A 23,281-nucleotide genomic window follows, 5' to 3' on the forward strand; every position below is an offset into this window, starting at 1 on the left:
CATTGGAAAAGACCCTGAAACTGAGAAAGAAAAGATTGAAGGCAGGAGGAGAATGGGCTTACAGAGGATGAGATGGTTGGATGGCATCACCAACTTGATGGACATGAGCTTGAGCAAGCTCCAGGAGTTGGTGATAGACAGAAAAGCCTGGCATGTTGCAGTCCATGGGGTCACAAAGAGTTGGGCAGGACTAAACAACTGAACTGAACTGATGTGCTTTAATGAAAATGAGAAGAGCAATTTAAAGCACTGTAGTCTATGTTCTTCCATCAAATGAAAGATGAAATTGGTGTCCTTGGATCTATCGACTGGATTTTGTTATCCATGCACCTGCTTTATAATTACTGTGAACATTGATAGCATGGTAGATCAATGAAGAAAACTAATAGTGCCCATTAAACTTTTTATCACCATATCATCTAGTGATTTATTGTTCTTTGAATCAAATTAATATTGTGCCTTCAATTAAAATGAAATTTTGCATGCAATTCTTTAGAAAACCATTTGGATTTTCTATTTAGAAACCATTTAGAAAAAGTTTGGGTATAATCCATTATCCCCTAAATTCATTGATTTCAAGCTGCAAAAGTCCCCTTCCATATTATAATCCCTACTAAACTTATGAGTCTAATAAAAAAATAATTCTTGAATGTCTTTTTGTACATCTTGTCATGGTAGCTTTTTTTTTTTTTTTTTTTGCTCCAGTTATAGTAAAATTTAATTATCTCAATGCCCAAAATAGAGAGCATAGCAAAGGAGTCTTTTTTGTTTTTTTTCAAAATAGTAGTCAATTTGATGTTTTAACTTAAAACTAATACACATAATAGTATCTAAAAGGCATAAAATCCCATGCCTATTTTTCCTATATATATTGTAATATCCATATTTTATTTTTATGTTTGAGTTTTAAAAAGTTTCAGGAATTATTTTGAGTTACAAAATCTATTTGATGGAAGGCTAGGTACATATGCTCAAAAGGTTAACATGATCTTACCATTTCATGAAAAAGAATCATGGAAAAGAATCATATTAGTCTCAAAAAAAACATGATTTTTTATGAAATAAGGTACAATCAGTTTAAAACTATATATAATTGAAACTTTGAAAAAGAGGCATACAGAAGTTGGGACTACAAGGGCAGACTGGATACCTAATAGAAATGGCCTGATTTTATGGGTCAAAGGAGGAAAGATATGTGTAAATATAGACACAAGAAAAACAGAGCAGTTTTATCATATTTTAATTATATATGAAGTGCAGTCTCCAGAATGGGCAGTTGAAAGCCAGGTGTATCACAAATAAGATATTTTAATCTAACTTAAAGTGTTCCATTTCATCATCACCACTGGATATAAATTTTGTCAGCTGCCTTAAGAACATTAGCAGCTGGAATTATCATCATCTGATTCCTCAAAGTTCTAATAGTTTAACTATCTGCTACTGCTGCTGCTAAGTCGCTTCAGTCGTGTCTGACTCTGTGTGACCCCATAGACGGCAGCCCACCAGGCTCTCCCGTCCCTGGGATTCTCCAGGCAAGAACACTGGAGTGGGTTCCCATTTCCATCTCCAATGCATGAAAGGGAAAAGTGAAAATGAAGTCACTCAGTCGTGTCCGACTCTTAGTGACCCCATGGATTGCAGCCTACCAGGTTCCTCCATCCATGGGATTTTCCTGACAAGAGTACTGGAGTTGGGTGCCATTGCTGTCTCCAATTTTAACTATCAGATGGCACAAAAAAAAAAGAAAAAAGAAAAGCATTATTATACTTGCTAGTTGTATCTTTGATGCCTTATATAAAATCTTTTCACACTGATTTTGGGTCAGAGTTACTCCTGCTCATGTTATTTTTCTAAGGAGTTTTTGAAGAACATTCATCTTTTGGCCCTAAAACTGAGTACTACTACTCAATAGGCCAACATTCATTCTTCTACTTTTTCTTCTTTAAGTATCTTTTCTTTTAAAAAATAATTCTTTTAAGTTTCATTCATTTAGAAGATGAAAAAATAACTAATTTCTACGTAGAACTAGCTTCTTTCCAAAGCTCAGCATTATATCCCCATAAGCTTTCTAGACATTTCCATTAGCACATTGAACAATGTACTGAAACCCCAGCTCCTCACCTCTCTTTCCTCCCCACCCAAAGACTGCTCTTTGCTTGGAAAAGTGACTCACCTTCATGACTTTTTTCAATTAAAGAGGTTTTTTCTTTTTTCTTTTTTTCCTTTTGCAACCACATAGATTTTAACTCTTAAAGCCATGTAAGAGCCATTATTTTCCAATTCCCAGAACAAAGAACAAGTCTTACACTTTGCCTCCATAAATTTATTCCATAAGCTTTTGTCTTTACAACCCTCATCTAGATATTATGACAGAATCTTATTTCCAACCTGCCAATCAATTCAATTCCTTCATAGACAGCTCTTTCAAAAAACTGAACCCTTTCAATCCCAGCTGAAATCTCCCAGAAAACTGGCAATATCTACAAGTAGGCTTCTAATTGCTGGCATATTACTAATACCAACTTTAGTTCTAAACAACTTGCATAGATCCACTGTATGCTCTGCGTCATAGAATGTCCTCACACTTCCGAGTCACTGGCCTTATTGCTTATTTTTCTGGTTATAGACACACACACATCCTGTGGACCTAACACCCACCAATTCTTGTTAATCTTTGGCATTAGTTTTATGTCACTAATACAATCTGGAGTTAACTACCTTGTGTAATCAGGCCTTCGTCTAGAAAAACCTTAGAACCATGGATCTCAGTGGAAGCTTCTTATCAGGGTCCTGCTCCGGTTGGATCCAGGGATTCCCTCAGGATGACGGTGTCGGCGATTAGAATTGTGATAGCTTAGTTAAGTATTAATTAGAGATATAAAGAGTGGTTAAATAGGGATAGCTCAGTGAGAAAATTCAGTGGAGAAAAGAGGCTGAATAACTTGGTTTACATGGAAAACCAATAAAACTCCAAGACAAGGAGTTTGTGTCACCTACGTAGGCCACAGGCATCCTCCCGTTCTCCCGAAGGAGAGGAGACATTAAGGCCTCCCCAGTCAGATCTTAGAAGCCCCGTCAAAATTAGTAGGCTTAACGAGCTTCCACGCTCCAGATGGGAATTCAGCCAGAAGGTGAGAGAAAGAACGACATGGGGAGACCAAGTTTCGGTGAGCAAGGCCCCTAGCTTTATTTTCAACAGGGGCTTTTATACCCTAAGTTGCACATAGAGGATAATAGGGGGTGTGAAATCATGCACAGTCTTTGATCCTTATCAAAACCAGGGTTTCTTTTCTGCAAACTTATCGTATGCAAATGGTTTAGGTGATTTACATCATCTTTTGGCCAGAAGGCCTGTTAACATTTTATGATTCTGACCAAGGTTTGTCAACCATAAGACTTATTTTCTCTAAGAGTAATAATTTTAAAGTTTGGCGCCATCCTCCAAAGGTGTTAGATAAAGTTGCATTCCTATAGGACAAAGGTGCAATGGGTTTACAACAAAGGAAAGCATTTATTACCTTAAGGGTCTAAAGTTGTTAACACCAAGGCCACTACTTATTTTTTCTACATACCAACTATATTAATTAATACACTTCCAAGGGTACAATACAGGGGATGTGGAAACATGGCAGCAAGCATTGGCTCAACAATGAAATCTTCTACTAGTTCTATTCTGACAATTTCTAACTCTCCGAGAGGCTCTATACTATTTGAATGTCTTAAGCTTCCCGTGCCTCTCGCTGTTGGGAGACTGTAAACAATCGTAGCTGTAGGAGTCCGGGTAAACCTGTCAGGCAAGTCAGAGAGCCATCTGAGGGGTTTGTAAACTAAAACACTCTTGTCACGCCCAGGAACTTTATTAACTGGAGCTGTAAGTTAACTCTTTTTCAGAGGGAGAGATGGGGGTGGGGTACGGCCCCCTGTAAAGTCAGAGGTGTAGGTGAGAGCACAAAGCAGTAAAGTAGGCAGACTCTGGTTTTGGGGTAGATGGTCAGGTAGGCCCAGAGGGGCACCCCTCGAGTTCTGGCTTGCCTTGCCCACCAGAACTCTCCCACATAACCTTGTTATGGGTGGGGACTCCCGTGCTGGCTCCCGGCAGCTTCTCATAAGGAATTTCTCTCCTAGACTTACATCAACAGCTGTCAAAACGACTTTTCTAAATTTTTGCTACTTTCTTGCTCATATATCCAAGTGCTCTTATTACCTAGAAGATTGAGCATAAATTCTTTATTTTCTAATCTAAGATCCTTCCAAAGTCAGATTTAATATGTTTCCAACACTGCAAAGAACTAACTCATTTGAAAAGACCCTGATGCTGGGAAAGGTAGAAGGCAGGAGAAGAAGGGGATGACAGAGGATGAGATGGTTGAATGGCATCACCGACTCAATAGACATGAGTTTGAGTTGGCTCTAGGAGTTGGTGATGGACAGGGAAGCCTGGCGTGCTGCAGTCCATGGGGTCGAAAAGAGTTGGACACAACTGAGCAACTGAACTGAACTGAATATCATGTTTAACTAGTTATTTGCAATGCAAATGCTAACAATACAAAGCTTTTACTCTGGTCACACTAGGCTCTGTAATATTGCCAGCTGGCACACATTATGCGATGCCTAGGTACTGCATTTTCTCAAGCCATCTCCATGTTCTGGAACGACCTCTCCTCTCCTCCTGCACAAATCCTATCTACCCTAAGAGTCTAGTTCAAGTCCTCCATCTTTATAATCAGAGTAACTCACAATGATGCCTTCTTTCCTGAGTTTAGAAAAACACTATCTCATTTAATCCATGCTTAACTCATGTGACAGTTATGCTATATAGACCACACTTTTAAAGCAGCACTTCAACACTTTTATGAACATGAATAATACCAAATTACTACCATAGACCCTTTCCTAATAAAGATTTTGACCCATTTACCTTGGCTTTGAAAAGTCTAAGGGATTTAGAATTAGCTAGTGTGGGATATTTTAGGTTTTCCTTTGAACTTCTTTCTTCTTTTTATTCCACAGATTTTCTATCATTTGTCCAAATGTATATTTGCTCAATATACTGAAAACGAAATTCAAGTTGTCTTCTATACCTCTACCATCCTATGATGCTTTTGTATAGTATGACACACAGCAATACACAATGCAGTACACAAAATGCATTTGTTTATTGAACACCAAAATTAGACTTCAATTTTATAAGTGTTTACATCACAAAAACAATATGGGGCTTTATGGGGAAATAAAAATATAAAAATAAATAAATGTGTGGTTTTCTGAAAATACAGGCCTTATGTGAGCTACATCACCTTACACCACATCATTCAGCTCCAGTGTGGTGTCTGGAGATGGGTTTATCACCATGTAGGACAGGGTATTTTGATGATCATTCATTTCATCTAGAAGATAAATAAATGCCAAGTTAGTTATACCACTTACAGAAAATTATGGGAATTATTGCAGAGCATCTTACCTTCAAATCACATAGCTGTCAATAAAAACTTGCTATAGTTTTGCCCACAGTATGACTGTTTATATAACTTTGACTATTTTTAAATTACTGCTATTGGAAATATCTGACAAGTAGTCATTTTTTGTTCCAATAGATGTTAAAAAATAAAGTATCTAATTCTGTTCAAAACAACCACAGTTATAAGCTACCTTGTAAGCTATTATGCTAACACTTTTTGTAAGTCTAAAAAAGTATTTCTATTACAGAAATGGCTGGACAGGATGTTTACTTGATTTGCTATGCTTTAATAATGGCTTCAGCAATACGTGAACCGTGAACTTCCAGATGTTTAAGTTGGTTTTAGAAAAGGCAGAGGAACCAGAGATCAAATTGCCAACATCTGCTGGATCATCAAAAAAGCAAGAGAGTTCCAGAAAAACATCTATTTCTGCTTTCTTGACTATGACAAAGCCTTTGACTGTGTGGATCACAATAAACTGAAAAATTCTGAAAAAGATGGGTATACCAGACCACCTGACCTGCCTCTTGAGAAATCTGTATGCAGGTCAGGAAGCAACAGTTAGAACTGGACATGGAACAACAGACTGGTTCCAAATAGGAAAAGGAGTATGTCAAGGCTGTATATTGTCACCCTGCTTATTTAACTTCTATGCAGAGTACATCATGAGAAACGCTGGGCTGGAAGAAACACAAGCTGGAATCAAGATTGCCGGGAGAAATACCAGTAACCTCAGATATGCAGATGACACCACTCTTATGGCAAAAAGTGAAGAGGAACTAAAAAGCCTCTTAATGAAAGTGAAAGAGGAGAGTAAAAAAGTTGGCTTAAAGCTCAACATTCAGAAAACTAAGATCATGGCATGCAGTCCCATCACTTCATGGGGAATAGATGGGGAAACAGTGGAAACAGTGTCAGACTTTATTATTATTATTATTATTTACTTTACAATATTGTATTGATTTTGCCATACATCAACATGCATATATTTTTGGGCTCCAAAATCACTGCAGATGGTGATTGCAGCCATGAAATTAAAAGATGCTCACTCCTTGGAAAGAAAGTTTTGACCAACCTAGACAGCATATTCAAAAGCAGAGACATTACTTTGCCAACAAAGGTTCGTCTAGTCAAGGCTAGGGTTTTTCCAGCAGTCATGTATGAATGTGAGAGTTGGACTGTGAAAAAAACTGAGCACTGAAGAATTGATGCTTTTGAACTGTGGTGTTGGAGATGACTCTTGAGAGTCCCTTGGACTGCAAGGAGGTCCAACCAGTCCATGCTAAAGACCAGTCCTGGGTGTTCATTGGAAGGACTGATGCTAAAGCTGAAACTCCAAAACTTTGGCCACCTCATGCAAAGAACTGACTCACTGGAAAAGACCCTGATGCTGGGAGAGATTGGAGGCAAGAGAAGAAGGGGACAACAGAAGATGAGATGGCTCAATGGCATCACTGACTCGATGGACATGCATTTGGGTAAACTCCGGGAGTTGGTGATGGACAGGGAGGCCTGGTGTGCTGGGTTTCATGGGGTCACAAAGAGTCGGACACAACTGAGTGACTGAACTGAACTGAATAATTATAAGAAATTGTGGTTATAGATGGCCATCCCAGACAGAAACATTCATATGGAAATACTGTGAAAAAAAATCATCTAATGGCATTGTGTTTTAAAAAACACAACAGATATGCATCTAAGTAGCATGAAAACCCTAAGTACATTTGACTTCCTTACATAATACATCTGATATAAAACATGGTAGTATTCTGGAAGAATGCAGAGTCCTGTGGATCAGATCTACCTGTAAGTTTCAAGGGAAGTGTGCCACTGAATCATTTGTTTTTTATCAAAAACATACATATTCTAAAAATAAACAGCTGTGCCCTTTAAGTTTTGTCAATTCACTCTGAAGACATCATCAGGCTTCAAGTTTGGAGAGTTGACGTGGCATTGGAAAGGAAAAGAAAACAGCTTTAGAATTGAGTTTTTTAGTTTCCAAGGCTATGAGAAGGTGTAAATACAGAGGCTTGCGGACACACAGTCAATAAATATTAATCCTCCCAAGGGTAAAGTTTTTAAGCTGGAAGGGCACTGTTTCAAAACCTGCTCTGGAGACATAGTCCTCTCTAGCTATTTCAGTTAAGATTAACTTGACTCCTAAAGTGGTACTAAATTTTCCAGTTTGACCCAAAAATCTAAAACTATGTTTCATACCAATAGAGATACATCAACATGAAAATAACTTAATAAAATTAAATATAATTTTAGGCCAATACAGATGATTCTAATAATTTTCTACACTGGAAAATATATTATTTTTGTAAAATAGTATCTACCACAATGTGCTTCTAACTAGAAACCTGTCACTGGACTGTGAAAGATAGTACTTTCAGTTACGGTCTTTCAAGTTGATATGCAGATGTGACATTTTTAAGTCTATAAATAAAAATCGTTATCTTACAAAGCAATTAAACTGCAGTATAATTGAAGCTTCCAGTAAGTTTGCCAGTAAAATTATTATAAGATTATCAAATTAATATTCAAATAAAGGCATATACTCAGTTGCATAACCCCAGGGCAGACACAAGGAATTGTATCCTACCATGGGGATAAGGTTGCCAGGCAAAATAGAGAATGCCCTGTGAAATCTGAAATTCAGACTAAAAATGAACAAGTTTAAGCATATTTATATACCATATATTGAATGTAACATGCTTGTACTAAAAATCATTTGTTTTATTTGAAATTCAAATTTAACTAGGCATCCTATAATTCTTTTTGCTAAATCTGCCAATTGTACTAGGGGTGTGTAATTATGACTAATTCAGAAAACTGGAGCTTGGAATTCCAATGAGTATATAAAAAGGTTACTCCAAATAAGGTGCAAATTCACCTCAAGGCATATTGTACTGGCAGGAGATCACCAGAATCCTTTTTTTATACAGAAAGCAATTTTGACGTATGTAGAAGGAAATGGCACCCCACTCCAGTATTCTTGCGTGGAGAATCCTAGGGACAGAGGAGCCTGGTGGGTTGCCATCTATGGGGTCGCACAGAGTCGGACATGACTGAAGTGACTTAGCAGCAGCAGCATTCTTCTTGAAAAATTTCTCCTTTGTATGAATTTCCACATAGGCTAAACAAAATCACAGCAGTTGATACTGCATCCTGGAGACTGAAGCATGACGCCCTGAAACATAACAGGTCATTAGAAAATCTCCATCTCATTTGGCTCTCAACTACCATCTAGTTGATAACATGAAAAAGTAAAATAAATACATTTCTGTACAAATTCCAAAAGGTTTTGAAAAGACCTTATTTATGTATTTTCATTTTAATAGTTGAATTTACTACTTTAAGAGCTTCCCAGGTGGTTCAGCAGTAAGGAACCCGTCTGTCCACGCAGGAGACAGTCGGGAAATCCCGTAGAGGAGGGAATGGCAACCCACTCCAGTAGTCTTGTTTGGGAAATCCCATGGACAGAGGAGCCTGGCGGACTACAGTCCAGTCCATGGGGTCACAAAGAGTCAGACATGACTTAGCAACTGAGAACGCATACTACTTTAAGCTTAAAGGTATTTCACCTGAAGTAATATCTGAGATTGAAGAAAAATGTATTGAAAATATTATCTGATTCAAAAATAAGTATGGTTTTCAATTTTGTTGCCATCTTTTAGTACCCCCAAATGACTTACAGGAGGCATTTTTATCATTAGTTGATAATCATAATTTATGACATGATTTTTGTTATTTTTTTTCTCCAGTTTGGTCATTTAATAATGTTAACTAGGCATGATTGTGCTTCCCTGGTGGCTCAGATGGTAAAGAATCTGCCTGCAGTGTGGGAAACTTGGGTTCAGTCCCTGGGTTGGGAAGAAGCCCTGGAGAAGGGAATGGCTACCCACTCCAGTATTCTTGCCTGGAGAATTCCATGGATAGAGGAGGTTGGCGGGCAACAGTCCATGAGGTCGCAAAGAGACACGACTGAGAGACTTTCACTTTCAGGTATGATTAGTCACAAATAATCCTAAATCTGGAGACAACAATGAACAGGACAGGCCAAGTCTACAGATTCACCTATAACAAGTTAGCTGTAAACATTCTATATGATTTTAGCATGTTATTTATCTTAGAATATTCATTAATATTCTGTTGAAATTCACTAATTCCAAATGCACATGCAATCAGTTTTGACACTACATAACATAGTGCAACCTCTACCATAATTATGACATAGAATATTTCTATAATGACAAAAAGTACCCTCCTGACCTTTTGCAGTTTATTCCTTCCTCTCATGCCCCATCCTTAGAATCACTGATTTCTAGAACCATTCACTCAGCTAGGATCTTACAGTGTGTGTGTGATTTTTTTTAAACTTTTTATTTTGAAATGATTGCATGTTAACATGTAGGAAATAATACAAAATGATGATGTGATGATGTGTTACTCCATTGGTAAAACTTGTAATAGTATGATATCAAAACCAAGCTATTGATATTGATAAAACCCACCAGTCTTACTCAAATTTCCCAAGTTTTACTTACATTCATTTTATGTGTGTTTTATATCTATAGTTCTTTACAGTTTATTTTATTTTTTAACTTTACAATATCGTATTGGTTTTGCCATATATAAACTTAAATCTGCCACAGGTATACACATGTTCCCCATCCTGAACCCTCCTCCCTCCTCCCTCTGCATACCATCCCTCTGGGTCGTCCCAGTGCACTAGCCCCAAGCATCCAGTATCCTGCATTGAACCTGGACTGGCGACTCGTTTCATATATGATATTATACATGTTTCAATGCCATTCTCCCAAAGCATCCCACCCTTTCCCTCTCCCACAGAGTCCAAAAGACTGTTCTATACATCTGTGTCTCTTTTGCTGTCTCGTATACAGGGTTATTGTTACCATCTTTCTAAATTCCATATGTATGTGTTATTATACTGTATTGGTGTTTTTCTTTCTGGCTTACTTCACTCTGTATAATAGGCTCCAGTTTCATCCGCCTCATTAGAACTGACTCAAATGTATTCTTTTAAATGGCTGAGTAATACTCCATTGTGTATATGTACCACAGTTTTCTTATCCATTCATCTGCTGATGGACATCTAGGTTGCTTCCATGTCCTGGCTATTATAAATAGTGCTGAAATGAACATTTGGGTACTCCCATTGCTGGGCATACACACCGAGGAAACCAGAATTGAAAGAGACACGTGTACCCCAATGTTCATTACAGTGTGTTTAAGGCTTTTATCCCCTTCATGAAATCTTTTTGTTGAGTATCCAAGTTGTTGCCTGGATCTACTTTAATATTAATGCAGTCATTCAAGTTTTCTTTAGAATTGTGATTACATACAATTTAATTATATCCTTTTGCTTTTAATCTATTTCTTTCTTTACATTTTAAGTGTTTCTTTTAGACAACATAAAGCTGGGTATTGCTTCTTTTAATCCCATCTGATGACTTCTGCCTCTTAATTGAAATGTTTAATCCATTTATATGTAATATAAATATTAATATTGTTGCTGTTGTGTCCAATTCTCTGATACTCCGTGGACTGCAACATGACAGGCTCCCCTGGTATCAATTATCAACACTGCTACTGCTAAGTCACTTCAGTAGTGTCCAACTCTGTGCGACCCCATAGACTGCAGCCCACCAGGCTCCCCCGTCCCTGGGGTTCTCCAGGCAAGAACACTGGAGTGGGTTGCCATTTCCTTCTCCAATGCATTAAAGTGAAAAGTGAAAGTGAAGTTGCTCAGTCGTGTCCGACCCTCAGCGACCCCATGGACTGCAGCCTTCCAGGCTCCTCCATCCATGGGATTTTCCAGGCAAGAATACTGGAGTGGGGTGCCATTGCCTTCTCCGCAAGTATCAATAAAATAGGATTTAAATCTACCATCTTGCAGTTATATGTCACTTGTTCCAGATGTTCTTTGCACCTCTCTTTTTTCTCTGCCTTCTTTGGATTAATTGAGGATTTACACAGTTATTCTTATAATCATTCCATTTTATTTGCAATATTGGTTATTAGTTATATCTCTTTGATTTTCTTTTTTTTTTTTATAGCTTCTCTAGGTCATTGGTTGGCAATTGTTTTTTGAAGAACTAAACAGTTAATATTTCAGACTTTTCAGGCCATATGAGCTCTGCTGCTCCTGCTACTAAGTCGCTTCAGTCATGTCTTACTCTGTGAGACCCCACAGATGGCAGCCCACCAGGCTCCCCCGTCCCTGGGGTTCTCCAGGCAAGAACACTGGAGTGGGTTGCCATTTCCTTCTCCAATGCATGAAAGGGAAAAGTGAAAGTGAACTCGCTCAGTTGTGTCCGACTCTTAGCGACCCCATGGACTGCAGCCCACCAGGCTCCTCCGTCCATGGGATTTTCCAGGCAAGAATACTGGAGTGGGTTGCCATTGCCTTTTCCCATATGAACTCTGCTGTACTTATTAAACTTTTTCAACTGGAAAGTGGAAGCAGCCATAGAAAATGCAAAACTCACTAAGAATGATTGCTTTTATTTTTTCCCAAAACTGACATGCTACCATTTGCTGTCCCTTACTCTAGGGTTTAAAATGTACAGCTTTAACTTTTCAGTGTCTACTCCTAACTAGCACATCACTTTGCATGTAATTTAACAAACTTGCATGTGTGCTAAGTCACTTCAGTCATATTTTATTCTTTGCAACCCTATAAACTGTGCCTTCAGGCTCCTCTGTCCACGTGATTCTCCAAGCAAGTATACTGGAGTGAGTTGCATGTGCTCCTCCAGGGGATCTTCCCCAACCAGGGATTGAACTCACATCTCATGTCTCCTGCATTGGCACACAGGTTCTTTACCAATAGTACCACTGGGAAGCCCTTAACAAACTTACTATATTCTATTGAGATAGAATTATGTATTATATATTATTATTAATATATAGTATTATCAACAATACATTAATATAAATATTATATTAATATATAATATTATATATTATTATTCTTCCTTAATTATGTATTACTGCCATACTTTTCTGCTTCTATATATTATAAACCTTACAATGTTTGTCATAAATGGCAAATTATTTTTGAACAAAATTTTTAAATAGAAATGTAACTTTTACATTTGCCCATATGCTTACTTATTTTGTTTAGATCTAAAGTTCCACCTGGCATTATTTTTCTTCTATCTTAAGAATTTCCTTTAACAATTTCTTTCATACTGCAGAGCTGTTGTTGACAAATTTTCTCAGCTTTTGTTTTTTAAACCTCGTGCTTATTTGCTTTTAGTTCAGAAAGATAGTTTTACTATGTATAGTGTATTAGGTAGACTATTTTATTTGTTATATTTATATTGCTTGAGCTTCACTGAGCTTCTGAGATTCTGAATAGAGTTCCCACCAAATTTGGACAAAAAAATGTTGATCATTATTTCTTCAAATATCCATTCTCTTCCTCCTGTTTCTCCAATTATGAAATTACTCAATATTATCCCACAAGTAGCTTGCACCAAATTTTCAAGGCTTTTACTTTTTCTTTTCTTCTTTATTCTGCATATTGGATAGTCTATTTCTGGGACTTTATGTTCATTGATGTTTTGATTCTGCAGCAGCTATTTTTATGTAAATCCCATGCAACATATATATATTTTCCCCAAGTAAAATATGGAATAGTAAAGTATTACAAATTCTAACCTATATGAGCTTCATGTCTTCAAATTTTCTCCTTATCATTCTATTTTCTTCTACCATCTTGAACATATGGATCATATTGTATTATATAACTACTGTAATATTATTTTTTTTAATCTGTTTCTGTTGATTGAATTGTTTCTACTGGTACTGGTCATATTTTCTTGTTTGGGGTCCACTTACATGACTTCCAGCCTGTAAAAGGCCTAAATCATTTGTTAAACTTTTCTTGGGTAACAAAGTTATGTGCTGATTTTTTCCAACACCTGTACACTATTGGTTTATGTTTTTTCTAGTTATTTAAATTGAGGCTATAGACAATCATCATAATTGGTAACTTCTTGTTGTTGTTTCAGTGCATTTGGAAAGTTCATTTTTGCTTTCATTGACTATTTAAACAAATTCATAATAAAATGTTGAACTCATAAAATGTTCATTCAACTAATGAAATATTTTCTCAATGACAAAAATATTTTATTTTACTCAAATGTCCACATTTTTCTTAGACATATGCCAAAACACAGTATTTGATTTCCAGGTGTAAAGATAAAATACATAGATTATTAAGTGCAATTAAGTTAGTGGTAGAGTTAAATTATGTAAAAATTTGACATAATTGAGAAATTAATGAAACAAAGCTTTGTAGTTTTACTTTAGGGAGACACGGAAAATTCATTGCAGAAATAATTGCATTTACCATAAATCATTAGCAGCTCAGCAAATATCTCTCTTAAAAGCTTCATTACTTTATCTATTAAGGAAACTGATGAATTGTTTCTATTAACATTCCATATACAGAATGAGATTAACATAAAATCCATGGATTTATCCTCCTGTGTCTGCCTCCTTGTGAGAATGGGTTAGTTCTGGAAATACAGAATAACATAAAATCATCTATTTTCTGAAATTCTATACTGGCAGTATACTGATTGTACATATCAATACTATTTTACTCATACTGGGAAATGGAAAATGATACATTTCAAAAAACAGTAAAAATTCAGTATCAGTTTCTTTTGAAATACTAAATTATTATTGAAGTCATTACAGTGATCTCAGATACTTATATTATTCCTCCCATGTGCTAAATGTTGTAAAATATTTCCGAAAAATATCTAACTTTGGTGCCTTTCCCTCTTTGGTAATATGTTTCAGGACAAATTTATAACCTTTTACTAGAAAATGTACTTGACCTATTGATTAGAATTTGGGGGAATTTTAAATTAAAACTTACATGAAAATAATCAATGATTTATAAAAGAGTCTGAAAATAGAAGTTGATGATATTACTATTGCTATTACTGCTACCACCACCACAATATATATCATAAGTTTGGGTGGGAGTAACAATCCTTTCTTATTAATTTTGGTTGTTTCTATCCCATAAATAAGAGAATGACTAAGAATTAAGTCACCATGTTAACTATAAAACCAGGTCTTGGTTAATCTGTTGATTATTTCAGGCAAATTACAAACTTATTTAACAAAGAAACTAAGACTTCCTGATAGATGTAATGAAAGCCATGTCTAATTAGTAAGTAGTTACCTCTGTCACTTAAAAGGATGTCTTTTTTTTCCCCATTGATGTTCCCTTCTTTACTAACACTATGAAACAAAGGGATCCATGTCAAAATCAGAACTTGCAGCACTGGTCATACCAGGAACGCTTACTTGCCAATTTATAATGGCAAATATATTTATATAAAATATATAATTATACATATGTAATATATAACTATATATATATATGATGTATAATATAAATATCACATATTTAAAATGTGTGTCATACTAATAGTTAAGAATACATATGTCAATAGTTATTAAGAATAATTTTAGTGAGTATGAGAGCCAAATAAATTGTTGAAGAATGATGCCAGGTATTAACACAAACTAATGATTGTATATGTATATCTACAGTACAACTTATAGATTGAAGAATCTTTTGTCCCTTGTGTTCTATTATTTTATATCAGATCTCTTTGGGAAAACCTGATTACCTTAGTTGTTGGTTAAAAAACATGATGCTCAGGGAGACAGTGACTTATCCAAGGACACATGGCCAGTTAGTATATAATGCCATGAAATTTGAGGTAAGTTTTTAAAATTATATTGAAGATATTTTCCAAAAAAATTAAATAAAAGACAAGCAGAATTTGTAGGTCATCACATTAGTTAATTTCTCGAGACATGCAGGTTCTCATTCTGTCTCCCAAACCCTTGAGGCCAGATGTGCTCCACTAGTAAATTTTTTAGATTTAGAAAGTAATATAAGGCACATAATGTATTTGATGTAATACTCTCAGTTGGGTCTGAAGCAGCAATGTTCATATTTCTGCAGCAAACATATGAATATTTACAATAAATTTGATCAAATATCCAAATAGTTTCAAGCAATTTGGATCAACTTCTATGTTTAAACAAGTTTTGGTGTCAAACCTACTTAAAAACTCAGTCTCCAGAAATTTTGGATTTTAAAAGTACAAGTGAAAGATTATATACCTGTAATCTCACTAATGTCCTTTGAAGGATAGGTATATGTTTATCTTAGACAACAACATACACAAGCATTTACATTATTTCAACCTAACATGTAGAAACAGGCTGTATCAGGAAATATTAAAAATTTATCCTCTGGTTTTAAAGAATTACCTTTCTTTTGGAATTGAATATGATTTAAAAAAAATAAGTGAGAGGTAACCTTTAGGGAGCAAGGTTACTTGTCAAAAATTAACAATTTAGTGACTTTTTAGATGTTAAGCATTTCTCAGTGTTTATGATTTTTTATTATTTGAGATATAATTAAGTTTTTCTTTAAACAGTACAAAAATAACTTTTCTAATATATCATTTATAATGCAGCATTGTTCTGCAGGTTTGGTAATTTTTCAGAAAGAGAAAGATCTGGGAAAGGATAATGCTGAAGACAGATGAAGGAAAGTAAGAATCCTTTCTATCTGGTAGTGTCTCAGCAAAGAGGTAGAGAAGAAGTGAACTGAGAGCAAACATGAGGTGATGATGCAAAGACATGGAATGTAATTAGTAGATAAAAGAAAACACAGGAGACAAATTGAGGAGTAAGGAGTGTGTGTGCGCACATATGTGGACTTGTGTTTGTTTTAGGATTAAGGGAAGAGGCCTGATTTCCTTAGAAGAGGAACTAAGAAAAAAGAAAGGGAGGAATATGACATATTAGGAGAGGGGGGTTAGAAAATAGAATTTGGATTTGAAAGAACTAGGCAGAAGGACTAAAAGTAGAAGGAAATAATCCTTTCTTTTCATCTGAAACAAACAAGTTAATTATAAAATTAATTCAGAAGAAGAAATATCTAAATATAGTTAGGCAAATACTGACAAAGAAGAGTGAAATGTCCCTAGCCTTATCAGATATTAAAATATAGAATAAAGACTGCAATTAAAACAGTGGGTGATTTTTGTCAGAACAGGCAGACAAACTATTGTAACACAAGAGAAAGTCTAGAAATAGACACCAATAACATGTATGAATTTAAAATCTGCTAAAAGCAGGATCTAAAAATCAATGCAATGGGGTGTGCATTTTAGTAAATGATATCACATAACTAAGGGCTTCTCTGGTGGCTCAGGTGGTAAAGAATTCGCCAGCAATTTGGGAGACCTGGGTTCGATCCCTGAGTCAAGAAGATCTGCTGGAGGCGGGCATGGCAACCCACTCCAGTATTCTTGCCTGGAGAATCCCCGTGGACAGAGGAGCCTGGTGTGCTACAGCCCATGAGGTCACAAAGAGTCAGACACAACTGAGCTACTAAGCACAGCACAGCACATTATATAACTCAATGTAGAAAACTATCTTCAGTTCAGTTCAGTCGCTCAATCGTGTCCGACTCTTTGCGACCCCATGAATCGCGGCACGCCAGGCCTCCCTGTCCATCACCAACTCCCAGAGTTCACTCAGACTCACGTCCATCGAGTCAGTGATGCCATTCAGCCATCTCATCTTCTGTCGTCCCCTTCTCCTCCTGCCCCCAATCCCTCCCAGCATCAGAGTCTTTTCCAATGAGTCAACTCTTCGCCTGAAAATTATCTTAGAAAATACAAAAATGTGTTCCCTTGCCTACCAAATATACCAGGGTAATTTCCAAATAAATCATATATTTGAATACAAAAGGTGAAACCAAATAAGTAATGAAAGATGTGGAAGAATCCCCCTCTAAACTGGAAGAAAGACAGCCAAAGCCACCATGATATCTCATCTGGATTACCGTAATAGTCTCCTAAATCACTGATGTGTGTCTGCCCATGCTCTCTTATTCTTAAATTCTACAACTAGACTGATTCTTTTGAAGTCTAAATTAAACTATACAACTCCTCTCCTCAAAATCCTGTAATATGTCTGTATTCGACAAAAGGTAAAGTCAAAAGAGTTGGACATCTTAGTGACTAAACAACAAGAAAAGGAGAAAACATCTGTATGATGGTCTACAAAGCCTCATATAATCTGATCACCTTGTTACTTCCCTAATTCCATCTCCTCTTTCTCAGTCATTGTTCACAAGTTCACAACTCAACAAGTTCACAAGTTCAACAAGCTCACAACTTGTTACACTAGCCTCTTGCCTGATTTTGAAATACGCTAGGGCTTTAGCATTAGTTACAAAGCCAAATGCAGTCTCTGTACCCTGACACTGAATTAAATCTCAGAGACAGAGTTTGGACTTGGGTTCTGTTTTGGGTTCTGAGGGTGGGGTGTCTAGGACTTTGTGGGCTTACTCTTTATTGGTGACTTTAAAGCTTAAGGCTGGGTAAGGAACAGGGTAACCCTTAAAGGGACATTACCCTTAATGAGGGTAAGGAACAGGAAAGCTGCTGGTTATCTAGATTATCCAGGACTTTTTTTTTTTTTTTTAATTTTTATTGGAATACAGTATAGTTGACTTGCAATTCTGATTTATATACACATATATAGCCACTCTTTTTTAGATTCTTTTTCATGTAGGTCATTACAGAATAACGAGTTCCCTGTGCTATACAGTTGGTTCTTATAAGTAATGTATTTTATATATAGTAGTGTGTATATGTCAGTCCCAATCTCCCAATGTATCTTTTCCCTCCTCTGCTTGCTTCCCCCTTGGTAACTGTAAGTTGGTTTTTCGCATCTGTGACTCTTTCTGTTTTGTTAATAAGTTCATTTGTACCATATTTTTTAGATTCCACATATAAGTGATATTATATGGCATTTGTCTTCCTTTGTCCGATTTACTTCACTCATCATGGTTATCTCTAGGTCCAGGGCATTTTTTAAAGGGACTTTCTTGGGTGGCACAGCCTGGCTCCTTATCTAAGGGTTCTGCCAGTAGCTATGTCATGCAGTTGGCTATATGATTATTCAAAATAGATGCCATGAAAATGGATGCCTTGGCAATCAAAAACTTAACTGCAAGTTACAATTAAATGGTTAATGCTAGGCACTTATACCACGTTGCCAATAACATGATTCAATTTTTAAGCAAAAATTAGCACTTTGGAAAACTTGTATCAGCATTCTAGTTTTACTGAAAAAACTGATGAAACTGATTGTGACTTTTTATACTGTAGAATGAAATAGGTCAGTATCAGACATAATCACCACCTTCTTAATGGTCAATACATGAAGGTGCAAAATCATGCATATGTGAGAGACCAATTCAAAGTGAATGGATCACCAGTGGGCTTTAACATAAGAGAAAATAATGAATCCACTGACATAGTTACAGCTTCTACTTTGTAAGCAAACTTTACAAAATTAATAGTTATTTAGTTTTTGTGTCATACCTGAGAAACATATCCATCATCATCTGAAAAGATGGTTAAAACATTCTTTTCTTCCAACTGGACGACAGAATGAAGTGAGCGAATCTTCATTTTCTTCAAGGAAAATAATATATTTCAATAGACTGAATAAAGAACCTCATAAATAAAGTGGCATTGTTTCATATTTTTGAAAATCTATTTTTTGCATATCTCACTGATGTGGAAAGTACAGGTCTTTATATAAAAAATATGCTAACCCATAATAGGTTACTTATTTGCACTTTTAACCAAATACATTCATTCTATCATTTTTAGAATAAATAAATATTTATTCTGTAAGTCAGTGTCAGACTTTATTTTTTGGGGCTCCAAAATCACTGCAGATGATGACTGCAGCCATGAAATTAAAGACATTTGTTTCTTGGAAGAAAAGGTATGACCAACCCAGACATCATATTAAAGAGCAGAGACATTACTTTGCCAACAAAGGTCCATCTAGTCAAGGCTATGGTTTTTCCAGTGGTCATGTATGGATGTGAGAGTTGGACCATAAAGAAAGCTGAGCACTGAAGAATTGATGCTTTTGAATTGTGGTGTTGGAGACGACTCTTGAGAGTCCCTTGGACTGCAAGGTGATCCAACCAGTCCATCCTAAAGGAAATCAGTCCTGAATATTCATTGGAAGGACTGATGCTGAAGCTGAAACTCCAATACTTTGGGCACCTGATGCAAAGAACTCACTCATGTGAAAAGACCCTGATGCTGGGAAAGAGTGAAGGCAGGAGAAGGAGATGACAGAGGATGAGATGTTTGGATGACATTACTGACTCAACGGACATGAGTTTGAGTAAACTCTGGGAGTTAGTGATACACAGGGAGACCTGGCGTGCTTGCAGTTCAAGAGGTTGCAAAGAGTCAGACACTACTGAGCGACTGACTTGAATGAGTATTGACTTTTGTAGCTATTCTTTCTTCAGTTTCTGAACAAAAATAATATTCCCAAGGTAAATTTTTATCTTGACCTCAAAAAAATTATGCTTAATACATCCATGTGTGGGAGGAAACATTTTGTCAAATTCTGGAAAGCTGCTAATGTGAGGCAATAATCATTTTTCTTATTGAAAATAAATAAGTTTTCTGGTTTCATATGGAGTTTATGTCTGTAACAGCTGCCTCTGGACTCATGAATCATGAAAGGTAAAAACAAGAGAACATGTGGTGGCTTTTGTATATTTTCTCCAGAGAGTTCATTTTGAAGTTTTTCAGAATTTGTCTTAAAATCTGACAGTATTACTAATCTAATTTCCATGGAGAAAGAAAAACATCCTCCTTTATACTTCTTTTTAGAAATTAGAGAGGAAAATTGCAAGTAAATTTTGGTGTTGTATATATGTATACATCAGTTCAGTTCAGTCACTCAGTTGTGTCTGACTCTTAGCGACCCCATGGACCACAGCCTACCAGGCTCCTCCGTCCATGGGATCCTCCAGGCAAGAGTACTTGAGTGGGGTGCCATTGCCTTCTCCTAAGAGGAAAGCAAGCATGGAGTAAGTGTGTAAGGGGCTTCCCAAGTGGCTCAGTGGTAAAGAATCTGCCTGCCGATGCAGGAGATGTGGGTTCCATCCGTCTGGAAGACCACTGGGTGAAGGAAATTCCAACCACTCTAGTATTCTTTCCTGGGGAATCCCATGGACAGAGGGCTACAAGAAGATATGACTTAGAGACTAAAAGTCAGATATGACTTAGAGACTAAATGAAACTAAATGACATCACAAGTGGATAAGAACACTATTTTCTGTTGGGTAGCCTACAAAGGCCTTTCTGCTCAGGTATCTTCTTTCACCTATTTATGGACTTATCACATGCTTGTCACACAGTATTTATGGTTAATATTTCTTTATACAACCTACAGAGTTCCAGCTCTTCCGTGGATTGCCTGTACCTGTTCACACACATCTGCAATGTTTCCTTCCATAGAGAGGAAACAGCACTGCTGGGTTCTCTTTATTCCAGCTTAGGATAATTATCCTGCTTAAGGCATATATTCAGCTTAGGATAATTATCCTGCTTAAGCTTAGCTCAGGGCTTCCTGGCTCAGCTATTAAAGAATCTTCCTGCAATGCAGGAGACCCCAGTTTGATTCCTGAGTTAGGAAGATTCCCTGGAGAATCCATAGTATACTCACTCAAGTATTCATGAGCTTCCCTGGTGGCCCAGATGGTAACAAATCCTTCTGCAATGAATGCAGGAGACCTCAGTTAGATCCCTGGATTGGGAAGATCCCCTGGAGGAGGGCGTGGCAACCCATTCCAGTATTCTTGCCTGGAAAATCCCCACAGCCAGAGGAGTTTATCAGGCTACATTCCATGGGATCACAAAGAGTCAGACAGGATTGTGCCACTAAGCATAGCACAACACAAGCTTAGCTCTGTTCTTTCCTCCCCTCTTTTTCTTGGGAGCCAGCTTCCAAAAGAGCCGGGGAGGTAGAAAGGCTCTAAACTGTTACTGAGTGACTCGGTCCATATCTAGGATCTGTTACTGGGAAGACCATCAGCCCACATATAGAAGCCACAGAAACGTTGACTTCCTCATTAAAAATGCAATATTTTATTCCCATTTGCTTAACTCACTTCTTTTATTTATTTATTTGAAATCCAATGAGGAAAAGGGAGGTTATTTGAAGCTCCATATTTAAGAATTATGAAGAAAGGATAGGGGGAAAAAATTATCTAGAAGAAGACACAGAGATGAATGAGGAAACCATCAAGGAATTTAAACAGCAGTAGCTCATTTGACAAAAGGAGAATCAACCATTGAATTAAACATCTCTGAAATACCGAGTAAAGTGAGGAGATTAAAACTACACACTTGTGGAGCGGCCAACACAGAGTTCCTTTGTGACAGTGGAAGAAATGGTTTTAGTGGATGTGAGAAGCACAAGCTGGCTGGTACGAGATGAGGAGTGAAAGGCTGTGAAGCCTGTCCTGGTGGCACGTGAGGACAACTGCCCCGTAACCACGCAGACACGGAAAGCATCTGTGAAAAGAAAGTGTAAGGGCGCAGGCGCGAGGCTGTTATCGCGAGACCATTAGCGTTGGGGTTAAAGGTCGGGAGACCGTTAGCCTGGTATTTAACGGTCTTCCTGCTCTGCTGATGATCAGCCTAACGGTGGTCCTCTTGGCAGAGTGCAGCAAGACGTGGACCTAGGTCTTATTCTGTGGCCCTCCAGGCCCTTTGGCCTCAGGACCATCGGGTGAGCTGGGGACCCAGAACAGGCTGAGAGGACTGTCTCACAGAACTCTGGAGCCCCCATAAACGCCGGAGCCCCCCTCACCACCACCCACCGCCCAGGTCCAGACCTGGAAGCAGCCGGGAACCTCACCCCCATCCCTGCTCTGGTTCCGGGAGTCCTCAGCAGCTGGAGGATATCACAGGACCATTAAGGTAAGAGCTTCAACCAACTTCTGTGTCTCCATCCAAGTTTCCAAACTTGGTCCAGCTTTAATCAGTTGGCCACCCCCAGGAGATAGCCAGAGGTCAAGGTTCAGGTGCAAGGACCTTGTACATCATTACTTCAGACCCACCTCTATGATTGGGACCTCTCTCAAAGAAGGGTGAGTGTTGTGAGATGGAGATTAACCTGATTGCTATTTGCTGCAAATGATACTCTCCAGTTTAAATGAAAAGCTGAAGGACCAGCCAGCTATGAAGCTCCTCTCTGTCTAATATCTTAAAAAAATGTGTGTAAGACCCTTTGCTGAAAATAGGGAAACAAACCTAAAAGAGCAAACCAGAAAAACAGAGTAGAATCACTGGGGGTGGATCAGGACCTATTTGAATTTCCTGTTATTTCGCTGTAATACTCCTCATCTCTGTAGTTTTTGCCAAGGATTCTTCTTAACTCAATGACCTGTCTTCCTGGACTCACATCCTCCATGAATTATCCTCCGCTTCTCGCTAGTTTTACATTTTGCCCTTCATTGTTGTTGTTCAGTTGCTAAGTTGTGTCCAACTGTTTGCAACCCCATGGACTGCAGCATGCCAGGTTCCCCTGTCCTTCACTGTTTCCCCAAGTTTGCTCAAATTCACATCCATGGAGTCAGTGATGCTATCTAACCATCATCCTCTGTCACCCCCTTCTTCTCCTGCCCTCAGTCTTTCCCAGCATCAAGGTTTGTTTGTTTGTTTGTTTTTTTAAATAAGTCGGCTCTTGGCATCAGGTAGCTAAAGTATTGGAGCTTCAGCTTTAGCATAGTTCTTCCAATGAATATTCAGGGTTGATTTACTTTAGGATGGACTGGTTTGATCTCCTTGCTGTCCGAGGGACTCTCAAGATTCTTTTCCAGCACCACAGTTTAGGAAGCA

At 37.4% G+C, this 23,281-nt stretch overlaps 1 protein-coding gene across 12 annotated transcripts in view; it reads left to right on the forward strand.

The window, feature by feature from the left end:
* The first annotated feature begins 21,956 nt into the window (after positions 1-21,956).
* Positions 21,957-23,281, forward strand: part of LOC783947 (uncharacterized) — a 109,088-nt gene continuing 107,763 nt past the window's right edge. For all 12 annotated transcript variants that reach the window (XR_009493681.1, XR_009493683.1, XR_009493682.1 and 9 more), the window contains exon 1: positions 21,957-22,360. The gene's annotated coding sequence lies outside the window, so the exon portion shown is untranslated. The remainder of the gene's footprint in view (positions 22,361-23,281) is intronic.

This window comes from Bos taurus, unplaced genomic scaffold (genome assembly GCF_002263795.3).
Source record: "Bos taurus isolate L1 Dominette 01449 registration number 42190680 breed Hereford unplaced genomic scaffold, ARS-UCD2.0 Leftover_ScbfJmS_1336, whole genome shotgun sequence".
NCBI lineage: Eukaryota > Metazoa > Chordata > Mammalia > Artiodactyla > Bovidae > Bos > Bos taurus.